We start from the raw sequence: 14,444 nt of genomic DNA on the forward strand, positions 1-14,444 counted from the left end.
GCCTGTTTGAGATTCTGTCTCCCTTTCTCTCTGCCCCTCCCCGCACAGGCTCTGTCTCTCTGACTCTCTCTCTCTCTCTCTCTTTTTAATGCCTTTTTTTTAATGCTCACAGCATGAGCAGGGGAGGGGCAGAGAGAGAAAGAGACACAGAATTGGAAGCAGGCTACGGGCTCTGAGCTAGCTGTCAGCACAGAGCCCGACACGGGGCTCAAACCCACAAACCGCGAGATCATGACCTGAGCCGGAGTCACACGCTCAACCGACTGAGCCACCCAGGAGCCCCTCTCTCTCTCTTCAAAATAAGTAAACATTAAAAAAATTCAAAGACGTTATTAAGAATGGCAAGACAGTGAAAGCAGACCATTACCCCAAGCCCGGGGCGCTCCTGAGAGCAGGTCACAGGCATTGGAAGCCGGGTTTTCCAGCCTCTATGAATCCATGCCTTCCCTTTGGTTAAGACAGCTTGGATGAGCTTTCTTTCGTTTGCAACTAAAAGAATCCTAATGGAAAAGGTTTTCCCAAACCCAGCATCTCCTTATTTCATTTCTCCAGCCAGCATTTTCAGCCAGGCTACACAATGAGGCGCTTTCTCTGATGCTGAGACAGGGGAGCGTGGGTGAGGGGGCTTCAGAGCACCCGCACTGACCAGGCTCACCCCCAGCCCACGCGGTGGAGCCCTCAGCTCCAATGCACACACTCACAGCGGTCTCTGCACTTGTCTGCCGCCTCATCTGATCCATTCCAGCCCACCCCATGCACCACTTCCAGAAAGATCCTATAAACCACAAATAACTAAAGAGAAATTGGGGTTTACAAAGCTTTCTGGCAAAAAAAAAAAATCCCCCCGGGTCTTCTAATTGCTTCCAGGACAAGATCTAAAACCTTAAGCACAGAACACAAGGCCCTGTCCACTTGTCTCCTGACATTCTCGAGCATCATCCCCTGGGTGTCAGCTTGGCATCAGTCCTGACCCAACTGCCTGCAGCCCCCCATCCACCGTGTCCCCCAAACTGTGCATTCCCTCCTCCACCTTCCTCAGCTGCAGTACCCGCCCTCCTCCCCACGTGCCCAACAAATGCTTGCTCTTCCCTGAAGGTTCAGGGTAGTGTCTGCACCTCTGTGAGGCAAACCCCATGGGGAGCACCAGGGGGCCAGGCCCCTATGCCCTGCCTCCAGGCCGCAGCCCCTCCAGTGCTCTGCAGGCCCCTTTCTCTTTTGGGAAAATCTTTTGCCTTAGAATTCTTTTAGTTACAAAGAAAAAGAAAGCTCATCCAAGCTGCCTTAACCAAAGGGAAGGTATGAGCTCATACAGGCTAGAAAATCTGACTTGTGGCGCCTGTGACCTGCTCTCAAACGGCTCTGGGTTTAGAGTAATGGTCCGCTTTCACTGTCTTGTCATTCTTTTTTTAAATTTTTTTTTATTATTTTTGATACAGAGAGAGACAGAGCATGAGAAGGGGAGGGGCAGAGAGAGAAGGAGACACAGAACTGGAAGCAGGCTCCAGGCTCTGAGCTGGCTGTCAGCACAGAGCCTGACGTGGGGCTCGAACCCACGAATGTGAGATCTGACCTGAGCCGAAGCCGGAGGCTTAACCGACTGAGCCACCCAGGCGCCCCTGTCTTGTCATTCTTAATAACATCTTTAAATTTTTTTAAACATTTACTTGTTTTTGAGAGAGAGACAGAGTCAGAGAGACAGAAACAGAGGCTGTGCGGGAGAGGGGCAGAGAGAGAGGGAGACACAGGATCTGAAAGCAGACTCCAGGCTCTGTGTTGTCAGCATATAGCCCAACAAAGGGCTCGAACTTATGAACCACGAGATCATGACCTGAGCCGAAGTCGGATGCTTAACCAACAGAGCCACAAAGTCTCCCCAATGTCTTTGAACTTGTGTTTTGTAAATGAAGTCTGGTGGGCAACAAAGCATGCATGAGGGCAGAGGAGGCACATATAAATGCGCCTACTGATCCTCGACCCTCGTGCACGTGAAGAGTGGGGATGGCCCGTGAGCACAGAATTCTGCAGGCCCACGATGTCCAGGAGTTCAGCAAGACTCCAAGTCAGCAGAAGGTAAGCATTTCACACATATGACTAAGCACTGCTGGGGTCTGACACCCCCGAGAGAACCTGAACTTGCTCAGCTGCAGAGGAAGGCAGTGGTGCTCAAAGAAACCAAAGAGCCAAGGAACCCGTCCCTCCCTTTCTCACCTGCGTGCACATCGCTGCCACCGTGAGCCAGTGACACGGACAAAACTGATGTGGAAGGAAACAGACCGTGCCACAGGGTGCTCTTGCTTCCACTCCTTTCTCACGCGGCAGTAAGTTCAAGGTCAAGTGTCAGTAGCATGTGCTCTGATCAAGAAGGGAAATCGAGACAGTGGAATTAACTCCGTGCACATTTCTGCTGTTCTGGTAAAAACAAAACATACACGCACATGCCACGCTATCCAACAGAAATTGTGGAACTTGACAATTCCGTGTATATAAGTTAAATGCCCCCGTATTTGAATTTAAAACTGTCCCTGCACATGAAAAAGTGGGCAGTGAAATTCAGACAAATAATTTACAACTTTAATTTCTCTTGACTTAGAATGTCATTAAATAGCAAATTTAAAAATGCCATGAGAAGTGGACAGAGGCCACAGAAGAGAGGGGGAAAAAAGCTTTCTATTTTAGTACCTTTAACAGCACTTTGCTCCTGCGTTTGGAACTAGGAGCCCCACAGGTGATGCAGCCAGGTCTGAGTCCACGAGTAGCTTCAGCTTCAGACATCTCAGGCTTCAAGATTTCAAATCCCACAGTCAAAACTTGGCTTCTCTAAAAAGATGCATTTGCCTATATACATAAAATGTGTTCACTCTCTCCCCAAGGGGAAACAACTCGAAGGTGTACCCGGTAAGGGGCAGTCATCTCTAGGAGATGTGCTGTCCCTCGGTTAGATGTGGGGTGCGGGTCCTCATGCTGACTGGTGAACTTGACTGGCTCCAGCGCACAAAAGAATAGGGTATTCTAGCAAGAGATCTGTAAATAACTCTATAAATAACCCCAGATGATTCTCACCTGGAGAGGGAAGATTGGGGAAGAGTGGCCGCCAGTCTAGGACATGTACATGCTGACATGCAGAAGAGCAAGAAGCCCTTGCCTGGCAGCAGCGCAAGGCGCCGGCCGCTCTGTGGGGCCCCACGACCCCCACTCTGCTCCATGTGAGGGGCCACCACGGCCTCTCTTCTCTCAGACTCCCCGTTGGGAGGCCTGTCGTGGTAACATCTGAGTTGAGTATTGGGGAGACTATCCCTTCTGGAGGCTGCATGCCTTCAACAGCCCACTTTTTTTTTTTAATTTTTTATGTTTATTGATTACTGAGACAGAAACAGAGCATGAGGGGAGGAGAGGCAGAGAGAGAGGGAGACACAGAATCTGAAGCAGGCTCCAGGCTCTGAGCTGTCAGCACAAAGCCTGTTATGGGGCTTGAACCCACGAACTCCAAGATCATGACCTGAGCTGAAGTCGGATGCTTAACCAACTGAGCCACCCAGGTGCCCCTCAACAGCCCACTTCTTACTGGCATAAGAGAGAGCATATAATATGCGTAATCACCTACTTTCCTTTGCCAAATCTGGGTTTTTCTGGCAACAGAGACCCTGAAGGCTCGGCTAGGCATTCTGTCTCCTTGCTCCTGCCTTTTCCACAGGCTAGATCCATAGAAGCCACAGAATCGATCACGTCAGAGTCTCTGGATAGGGCAGGTGGCCTGGGAATTTCTGCTTCCTGGCACCAGGCCCCCAGGTTTGGCCTCTGCCCCAGGAGCTCACGGTCACGGCGGCACGCTGGGCCAGTGTTGCCATCTTGGCTGCTGCCCACATGTGGGTTTCTGCTGTGGGGAAGGTGGAAACCATATCTTCCGAGGTGGACAGCACTGCTCTCTGCCCACAGGCTGCATGCCAGCCACGTCTTTACACAATTAAAGAGAGACCTTGCAGAGACCAATGCTGAGAAGAAACCCTGAGCCAAGGAGCGTGAGTCACTTAATCTTCTGTGCCTGGGTCAAAAAATGGAGCGGGGGAAAGATTAGCAACAAACATATTCATGTTGCATAATTTTAGAAAATGAAGGTCTTTAAAAATCATAAGAAAAACTCAATGACCAAAGAAACCATTGTCGTCAAGGATTACAACATACTGAAGAATGTCAGCCACATTAAGGAGGGGCCACGGGAGTCTCCAGACGCCTACTGAGACTCAGTGTTGGGGAGGCCTGCGGTGGGCTGATTAAAGATGCCAGGATGGGGCTGAGCTCTGTTCAGCCACCCTGGAACTCCAGAGGGCCCATGGAGCCATCGGCAGAAGTCCAGGGAACAGCGCTTTGCCTCACCTGACATTGAGAGCCGATGATGGTACCACACACGAGAGAGACAGCCACAGGGAAGTAGAGCTCTGTCTTCTGCAACAAGATTCTCCTGATGCCTCCTTCGTGCCACGCATAATCCTTGCTGTGATACGCTGCAAACGTGTGCAGTCAGCAATACTGTTGCCATGTCGACCAAGCATTACCATGGTCAACCATGGGGAGCGACTGGCTGTAGAGACCAGGAATTTGTGTGGGGGTGGTCCTCGTAAGTCCCTGTGACTATAACCAAGCGAGACCCAGGGAGGTGACCCCCTGAGCCTCATGCTGTCAGGCCCATCCTCACACACTGAGACAGGGTCAAGGTGAATGAATGCTGGGGTCTAGGTCATACTTGGATAAGGGCGAGGCAACCCTCTTCCCCTGCCCATTGTTGGCCTAAGGTGATCAGGGCTGCAAGAATGCTTCCATGAGTCTCCCCACTCTCATCTCCTTCAAGACTGAAGGACATGGTCCCAGCTGCCGGGAATGCTCTGGGGATTGCCCCTCGCTGAGAAGACTAGCCTCATCCAAGGTCATGGCCTCTTCCTGGAGGCCTGGCTCCAAGATGATAGCTTCAGGGGTAGGAGGCTCAGCCACCCACCCAACCCCACTCTGAGAGGCCACCCTGACACTGTAGCCTGAGTCCTCCCTGTCCTGTCCCCACAAGGACCCCCCCCCAGCCAGCCTCCCACATGCACACCTCCATCTCAGAGGCTGCTTTCCGGCAGCACAGGCTTCGACATAGCACTTGTGTGAATTTCCTGGAGCTGCCCCGCCGAATGACCACAGACCAGGCAGCTTAAAACAACAAATAAACTCTCACAGTCTGGAGGCCAGAGCCTGAAATAGGGGATGTGGGGCCCTGCAGCCTCCAGAGACTCGAGGGGAGGATCCCTCCCCACCTCCTCCATCTCCTGGTGGATCCAGACGTGCCTTGGCCTGCGTCCAGGTCACCCTAATCCTGGCCTCAGTCATGTCTTCACCTGGCCTCTCCCTGGGTGCCTCAGCTGTCCTTCTCCTCTCTTACAAGGACACTCGTCATTGGACTTAGGACACACTCAGATAATCCAAAAGGACCTCATCTTGAGACCCTTATTTTAATGCCGTCTACAGAAAGCCTCACTAGAGGTATGGTCACATTCTTAGATTCCAAGTGGACGTATATTTTGGGGGCCACAACCGAATGTACTGCATCAGCACAGGCTTCCATTTCTATGGCAACAGTAAGGGCAATGTGTGAGCTCCTGGGAGGACAGGGGTCTCCGCTGCATTTGTTTCGGCCTCCAGGGGCCCCTCAGAGGGGGAGACATCATGAACACAGCATCGGCCCTTGCCCCATAGAAGGGGTTCTGTGAACAACAGAGTGCGGGGGAGACGCAGCCCATCCCCCTGCCAGCACCCCCAGAGCTGCAGCTGGTGGGAAAACATTTGCCACCTGTCATACCACTCTAGCACAGGTGAGCAGGGGATGCCACCAGTGGTCAGAGGAGAGGGAGCAGGTGTGACAGCATGAACATCTTCTGAAACTTCCACTGAGAATGAGGGAAGAATAACCATTTTTCCATGGGAGCTGTTAGGATCAAAGCTGAGAAGGCTGTGGCGGGATCCAGGCCGGCCTCAGGGAATGCCCCCCCCCCAACCCCCCTGGTAACACGGCCCGGAGCGTTCCAGCTGGGAGACACACATTCTACTCTCCACAGAGCGGGGCATGTGCTACTTAAAGAAATTACCAGATACATCCAGTGATGCTCTTTTTTGTCCATCTCTACCTTGATTTTCCAACTGGGACCTACTTTGGGCAAGTCCTCATTTGGATTCTGGCCCTTCTGCTCTGGTCCAGGGAGCCCTGAGATGCTCAGAGGGCAACAAGAAGCAGAGATAGGAGATGATACCAGAGGCCTCTTGACCCGGTTCCTTCCAGGAAGCCAAAGGATGTGGCCCAGGGTCAACAGCCACAGGAGGTGAAATATGGGATCTCAAGAGGCAGCATCTGAGGGGGACAAGCCCCTTCAGAGAGAACACAAGATGACCTCAGAGAATAAGGTGCGATCTGGCGTGCGGACCAGGGGGCTCCCCAGAAAAGCCTTGTTTCTGGAGGTGTGAAGGTGTGAGGAGCTCCTGGAGAAATCGTGGGTTTCAGGGGTCTGGAGGGACCGTGGTGGGGAGTCTGAATTCAGCTCGGGACGCACAGCTCCTGGTCTGTTGGCTGAAGCCATTCCCACCATCCCTCCTTGGGTGGTCATGGTGTCATGGGGACCAGAGGAGGGGACAGAGTTGGGGCTTGGGGGCGCAGCAGCAGGAAGCTGAGCTCGGGCTCAGGCAGGGCTGGGCAGCCCCTCCGAAGCCAGGTGGTGCTGGGCGTGGGGAGTCTCAGAGGAGTGTCACGGAATGGGGGTCTTAGGAGCAATTTGCTTGGCGCCCGGCCACGGTGATGGCTCCACCTGTGAACTCCTCCCTCACGGAGGGACGCTGGCCACTCAGGGGCACATGGGATGGGTGGCCCTAGGATGCAGCGTGACCAGGTGCGGCCAGGAACCCACGAGGGAGGCGGTGACCATCGCCTCACTGTGTGTTTATGGTTTAGCTCACTCTGAGTTACACACAGAAGTGTCATGACACACCTCAGGCTCGCCCCAGCTCGAGCCGCGGAGTCCTGTCTACCGCAGGGCTCTAAATAAGGGGTGCCGTCACGCTTGGTACACATGACTCAGGACACACAGAAGCCTTTAAAATGCGGCACACGCGGTTTTGTGCGTTCGTACGTCCATTCACGGAGGCCTGGCCCGCCTGACTGCCCCACCTTTGCGTAAGGAGCAGCCAGTGCCGAGGGGCCGGGGTGTGGGGCTTGCTGGTGCTGCAGGGATCGGGAGCAGAGCTGAGCGGCTCCTTCTGGCGCAGGGAAGTAGAGGCTCTAGGGGCTTGGTTCTCTGCAGGGGGCGGGGGCAGGACGAGGACCCAGGGGCTCTGCGCCCTCAGGCACACGCTCTTCTACCTGGCAACCTCTTTTCCCCTTGCATCCTTCTGGTCCTCCGGCCACTTCTCTCTCCCCCCGCCACCTGTTCCAGCACATGTGTGCCCACCAGCCTGGGATGCATTTGTCCTGCCCCTCCTACTCTTAGCACTTGACACCAGCCCCCGGTAAACCATGACCTGCACTCACTTCCACGGGCAACAGGGGACTTGACCTGCTGCGACAGTGGGATGCCCCTTGGCACGCACGCGCTGTCCCAGGGCAGACACCGGTGGCCAGCCACCGAGACGTAGGTGGGCCAGGCCTCATCTGCTCTCTCAGGGCACAGGTGGGCCCCACTGTCTCATGACCCACGGAGGCTCCTGTCCTGCCCCCCTCCTCCTGCCCCATGCTCCCCTCCTCCCCCCACCCCTTGCTCAGGGGTGTGACTCACAGCATGCAAACTGGGAGCCAGTACTGATGAGGTCACGGTGTCCTTTGATTGGCCGCAGCACAGAGGGAGAGAAGGCCAGCATGTAAAAACCTACCTACGGCCGACATGGCGACACCAAGTGCTCGAGATGGGGCCGCCCTCTCAATGGTCACAATGAGCGCAGCTGAGGCCCACGAGCACTGACCTCGCACCGGGCACCCACTATGAGGCAGGCGCCTTCCGCACACTGGACTTCTTGTCCAGTCCTCTCAACACTCGCAGGAAGTGAATGCTATTATTATTACCTCCATTCTACAAACAGATCGCCTGGAGTCCAGAAGCTTATTCGAGGCCAAGCCAGGCCCGGCTGACCTGGAAATCGGAGTGTTTGGTCCTGTACTTCAGGGAGAGCGTGAATCTGCCCTTAATTGCATAGCTGGAGTGATCAAACAAGTTCTATCACATACCGTCACCGCAGTCCCCTCCGGCTCTTGGAAGACTCCATAAACACCTCTCGGTGATGGACGCAGGGCAGGGAGAGGAGAGGCGAGGAGGCCAGGGGGCACTGGGCCCGGCTTTGCTCTGCTGAGCACTCCGAGACACGTCCGTTGGGCCGAGCCCTCCAGGTCTGCAGCGGCCCTGAGCCAGCCACGCACGACCAGGGGGCGTCTGCCCGGCAAAGCCCGGCACACAGTCCCCCTGGCCCTGCCTCGGTTCCCCGGCAGGGAAACCCTAGATTCAGGCTTAGGCTGGGCCTATGGCTAGACTCACATATTTCTGGAAATGTAAGTTTGAGCTCAGGGGTCCTGCCTCTCCAGAAGCTAGCTGCAGAGGCCAAGGAGCTTCTGGGAGATAACTCACCTGAGGAAGGGACGAGCCAGGCCCAGCGTGTGGACCACAGCGATGACAGGCAGCTGTGTGGACGGCCTGGCAGCTGGAGAATCACATGCGGTTTGCAGAGAGCTGGGGGAGACGGAGGGACGTGTGGGTTGTAAATGCAAACAAATGGAGTTGGTCGACGCTATAAAACAGGACATGGGCATGACCCTGACAGTCAGGGCAGGCGCCATGCCCAGAGACAGCAACGAGGCCTGGAGACACCACTGTGGCCCATCTGTCTGAGCGTCCTCACTGACACTGAGGTCTCCTCAGGAACTATGATTAGGCCTGTGGTCTCCACTAGCGTGGCCGGTGGCTGGGCTCTGAGTACCTCCCTCAGCAGCCTGGCACCTCAGGCTCCAGAGACCCTGGTTCTAGTCTCCCTCCTGCCACTTCCTTGTAGTATGCCTCAGGGTGATTAATTAAAGACTCTCAACCTGGGATGGATGATTCCAAAATGTCCACAAATTCTCTTACACTCACTCCTCCCTTCAGGAGGTGGAGCCCAGTCCCCTACCTTTGAACCCAGGCCAGATTAGTGACTTGCTTCCGAGTAACAGAATTAAACAGAAGTGACAGTGTGCAGTCTCAGAGACCTGGTCCTAAGGGGCACTGTGGCTCCCTGCCTGTCCCCTCTCTTGCCCTTGGACCACTTGCTCTAAAGAAGCCAGCTGCCATGTCATGAAGGGACATGTCTGTGAAGAACCGAGGCCTCCCGACAACAGCGTGCTAGGGTGCCACCTGGGAACGGGGCCTCCAGCCTCACACAACCCCCACCTCCTGAGAAACTCTGGAGGGTAACCTCCGGCTTATGCTGCTCCTGAGTTCCTGACCCAAGGAGACTGTGAGGATAAGAAACGTTTGCTGTTTTAGGCCAGCGTATTTGGGGGGATCGTGTGTTACACGGCACTAGGTAACAGATACATACTCCCATCCGGAGGTCCTTGTCAGGATCTACTGACACGGGAGGGCTGGACGCCCCACCCCCTCTCTGGGGTTTCTGTGCTCCCACCCCAGGGGCTAAGGCTTGGATAGTGGCTTCTGCCCACTCAGAAGGCAGTCCTCCCCATTTCCCCCAGTCAGGCTCCTGGCTTCCTTCCCACATCCCCCAGTGTGCCTCCTGGCCTTGCCCAGAGACACTGTCACACAGGGGTGAGGGTGGGGCACCCTACTCTCTTCTTTCATACAAAGGATCAAAGAAATTCATTGGCAACCAGTTTATTCCAAATCCTGAGGCAACCCTGTGTATCAAGCTCTCTTTCCCGGCTCACCTTCTACACAGCACAGTCGAGATGTCCAAACTGTAAATCAGTTCACATCACTTCTTGCTTAAAAACCCTCCAGGGGGCACCTTTGAGTGTGCAGCACAGACACCGTGAGGAAACCTCACCCTCTGGAAGTGAAAAAAATGGTGGATAAGAAATTATCATTGAAATTAAATGGTGAAGACATGTCCAAGGACTGTTGTGAGGGTTCAATCCCTTCATGAGTCTTGTGATAGATAAGTGTGTGGAGACGGCCCCTAGTGGGCAACAGGAAGGACAGTATTAGAGTGGTGGTAATCTGAGGCGATAGTAGCCCCATGTTAGAAGCCTTGGAATGAGTATCAGCAATGGGTGTGTTCACCGGAAGAAACCAACTGCTCCCATATGTCCCCTCTCCAAGGCACCTGTTTTACTACAATATAAAAATCAGGTTGTGCATTTTCATCCTGAACTTTTTTTTAAATAAACTTTTATAATAGTAGAAACAACAACAACAACAACAACAAAACCACACACACAAAAATCTCAACTCATACCGTGGCCATAAGACCCATGACATGCTCCACCCTACTCTATGCTCTTTATTACACTGTCAGCTCCCTCTTCCTTATGACCCTCAACTATGCAAAGCCTCTGCACTGCGCGTCTTCCCTGTGGAGCATTCTCCCCCAAGACCTTCCCAAGGCTGCCTCCTCCTTGTCCATGTCACTTCCTTGGAGCCCCAGCCCTACCCAGCTCTTCACCACCACATTATCTTAGTTAACTCTTTTTATCACCAGCTAAAATGACCCATTGGCTTATTATTTGCCTGAAGCTCACTCTGGAGCACAGAGCTTTGCTGTGTTCTCCTCAGGGGCTAGAATGGTACTCAGCACCCAAGAGACACTTGAATGTCTGTGGGTCAGGTGGCTTTTTGAACACCAAATTCCCTTTTGAAAGCTTTGGAGCCAGCTTTTTTGATGGAGAACACTCTGGAAAATCCTTCCATAAAAGGAACAAAGTATTGTCAGACTTTCTTATAGCAGGTCGTACCTGTGTCATGACCATTTTAGTCCAGGAAGGGTCTTGTTGGGGATTTTGAAGCAAACACTACTGTTCTGAGGGTCGACAAATCATGGGGTCTATCGGTGCAGCTGTCCCTCCTTGGAGAGCAGGCTTCTGAAGTCCACATGGCCCTATGGTGCAAACCTATTCCCACCCACCAGGAAGGCTGGATGAGCAAGGGGAACATCAAGAAGTCAAAACTTTCTGAGGTCTTGGAGGTTAGAAGAGGGAAGGGAGAAAGGAGGAAGCAGGACATGGGAGGGGGCTCAGTGGGGGGCGCCAGGACTCAGCCAGAAGGAATGACTTCTTTGGCTATTGTTCAGCACCCAGGGCCAGTGGGGGAGGTGGCCGTGGCTTCCAGGGCCAACCACCCAGGACTCTGCTTTGCTCCTTCCTGCTGCCAGGACCTGGGGAGCTGTGCAGGCTCATGGAACACCTCAATGCTAACTGGCCTCCTTGCTTCTCATGGCACTTGAACACCAACGGAGTCATCTTCTATAGGTAAGGTAACATCAGTGCTCTGCTTGAGGTACTTTCCCTATTCTCAAGATAGACCCATCTCCACACAGAACCTGCACTCAGATCTGCCCACTCACCTCCCCCAAAACCCCTGTTCACCACACTCACTCTGTTCCCAACCTTGTTCTTCTATGTTCCCTGAGCTGAAAGACTGTTCCAACATGCCATCTGCTGAGACAGACAACCGGACCAGTCCAGTCCCATCCCGTTCATTGTCCCAAGGGGCAGAGCACTGCCACGCTTTCAGCTCTGATGAGTGTGCTTGCTTAATGCCCGTCTTCCTCGCTGCAACAGTCCCCCGAGAGCAGGGACTTGCCTGTCCTACTCACTACTGTGGCCTGAGGGGACAGCCTGGGGATTTCTTGGCACTCAGCAAATGTTCAGAACATACCTACTGAGTACAAGAAAGACTAGGAAACTCTACAGTCAAGGAGGCATTGCTGGAAATGCAATGAAAATGATGGTTGGGTCTGGAGAGCTGGGTGACAATGCAGGCACAGCCTGGCGGTGTCTCCTGGTGGGCAGGTGTGTGCAGAGATGCTGATGGGGCAGGTTGTGTCCAGTGTGTCCTTCTGGCTGGCAGGAAGGGGTGGGCCAGCTGGGGAAGCCCAGGACATGGTGCCAGGCTGATACCTAGCTCTGTCTCCAGTCCTTTGCCTAGAAAGTATGAGGGGAAGTATCCTGGGAAGGATGTGACTGATGGGGAAGGAGATCTTAGCCCAGGAGAAGTAGAGGAGCTGGGAACACCTAACATGGAGAGACTGAAGGTCAGGAAAAAGTGCTGTGACTTGACAGGTGCCCAGGGAAAGCAGCCAGTGAAGCTGCTTGCATCTGTGCAGCTGAGCACAGAGCATCCTGTGTGTCCCATTTTTGGGTGAGAGCAGCAGCTTCAGCTAAGAGACATGAGGTCACTGGCACTGGAGGGGAGACTTGGGACCAGCCCCAGGAGTGTGGGGCACTTGGGATCAGCCACACTTGTACCCAAGGGAGCAGAGGGACCAGAGAAGGTAAGATGTGGGCAGGACCAGCCAGAAGGGACCTTAGTATTCCAGAGGCTCCCCTCGGCCAGGTACACCCCTCTACTTGCTGGATTCAAGGAGGCCCAGGGGTCTCCCGGGAGAGGGCCAGAATTGGGTGGCAGGGAGGCCATGGAAGTATTCAGGCCTTAATGCCTGGAGCAGCTGTGCCAGAGAGTGCCAGCTGAAGTCAGCCTCAGCAAGTCTGGCCTTGTCTCCTGACTGGCCACATGCCTTTTCCATGTGGAGCCACCCAGATTTCCACTGACCCCTGGAGACACTGTGCTCCCTGGTGCTTTGGTGTCCAGTCTTTGTTCTCCCTAGAATTTCCATGGCCCCCCAAACCCAGCCTCATCCTTCTAAGTTCGGTTCAGCTCTCTCATCCTCATGGAGGTCTTCCTGAGCCCAAGGCTGGTCTAGGTCCCATGGTCCCCACCAAACACTCAGCCTTCCCAGGGCCTGACTTCTGGCATGTATTTCAGGCCATAATTCCATCCAGAGGGATGAGAGTTTCCCACTAAACTCAGCCCAGAGGCTCAGGGCTAGAAGAGATGTCTATCAACATCTCATTAAATATTTGCTGAATGGACGAGTAATTGAATGAATGGGTTGAAACTGCCCCCTCTCTTGTGGATCCCATCACCCCTTCCTTGGCTGTGGCAACAGCCACGATCGCTGGGGACAGGAAGATGTGGGTTCTGCAAGGATATTGGGACTGTTGTAGCAAAGAGAGCCCATATGGGCTGGCTGCACGGGACACGAGATCCCGGCAAAGAATACGAGGGCAAAGCTGCAACTTCCAGGGACCAGACCTTTCAAGTCTGAACCGAGTGCAGTGGAAGATTGTCCAGGATGTGCACCGCTGTGCTGGGGGATGTTTTCAGCACAGGCATGTCCTTGCCTGGCATCCATCTCAAACACACAGGCAAGATGCATGTGTTTGAAACATTGCTGGCATTGCCGTGGACCAAACAAACCACCCCGGACTCGACTTCTCTCCCCATTATGTTGATTATTCTGTCGGGATTCCCCCTCCCCCCCGACTTCTCAAAATACGTAATCTTTCTTGACTGGCTGGAAAGGTGGTAAAACCAACAAAAAGTGTAAAAAAGGAGTTTAATTAAAGGGCATGGGCTAAATAAAAACGCCATCACAGGGGCACCCGAGTGGCTCAGTGGGTTGAGCGTCTGACTGATATCGGCTCAGGTCATGATCTCGTGGTTCATGCGTTGGAGCCCTACTTCAGGCTCTGCGCTGATGCCACCGAGCCTGGTTGGGACTCCCTCCCTCCCCCCACCCCCCATCTCTCCCACAAAAAGAAAAACAGCTGTCATATTTCATACTTTCCTTGGCACCATTCTAAGAGTAATGGGTGAGCATGAGATGTCTGATCTTCTGCCATTCGCTTCTTCCAATTCTTCTTCGGTTTTCTAAACTGAAGAGGGACCTGCCAGATGTCTCCCAGGACGGATCTTGCAGGAGCCAGGAGGGCAATGCAATTCTGTTGGGGGAGGGATGCTCACGCTCGTTCCTTCCCATGAACAGACAGCAGTGCGGGGTGACCCTTACCTGTCCAGGTGTGTGGCAGGGGGGAGGGTCCCCCGGCCACACAGCCCTGGGCAGAGCCACTGAGTCTGCAGGCTGCCCATCAGCTCATGGGAAGTCTGCTGGCTGGCCAGACCCCCTGCATTGAGGCCTGGGTCTGGCAGGAAGGTTTTCTAAACTGCATAGACACTGGGTAAGGTGCACTTGTTTGAGAGATGAGAAATGAGAGTCTGTTAAAGAACAACAACACCCGCCAAGGAGGGAGAATTCTAACAAAGATGGAGTTAGGCATGTGCGGGTCCGCCTCCTGGGCGGATCCAGGTGACGCGGAGGAGCTCACAGCGGAAACAAGGGTGTTACCCTCTTCCAGGCGGGTGAAACTGACGGCACGTGACTGAACGGCAAGT

The 14,444-nt window shown here is 53.9% G+C and overlaps 1 pseudogene; it reads left to right on the forward strand.

The window, feature by feature from the left end:
- Window positions 1–1,998: 1,998 nt before the first annotated feature.
- Window positions 1,999–10,251, forward strand: LOC115300028 (annotated as a pseudogene).
- Window positions 10,252–14,444: the final 4,193 nt, after the last annotated feature.

This window comes from Suricata suricatta, chromosome 8 (genome assembly GCF_006229205.1).
Source record: "Suricata suricatta isolate VVHF042 chromosome 8, meerkat_22Aug2017_6uvM2_HiC, whole genome shotgun sequence".
Classification (NCBI taxonomy): Eukaryota; Metazoa; Chordata; class Mammalia; order Carnivora; family Herpestidae; genus Suricata; species Suricata suricatta.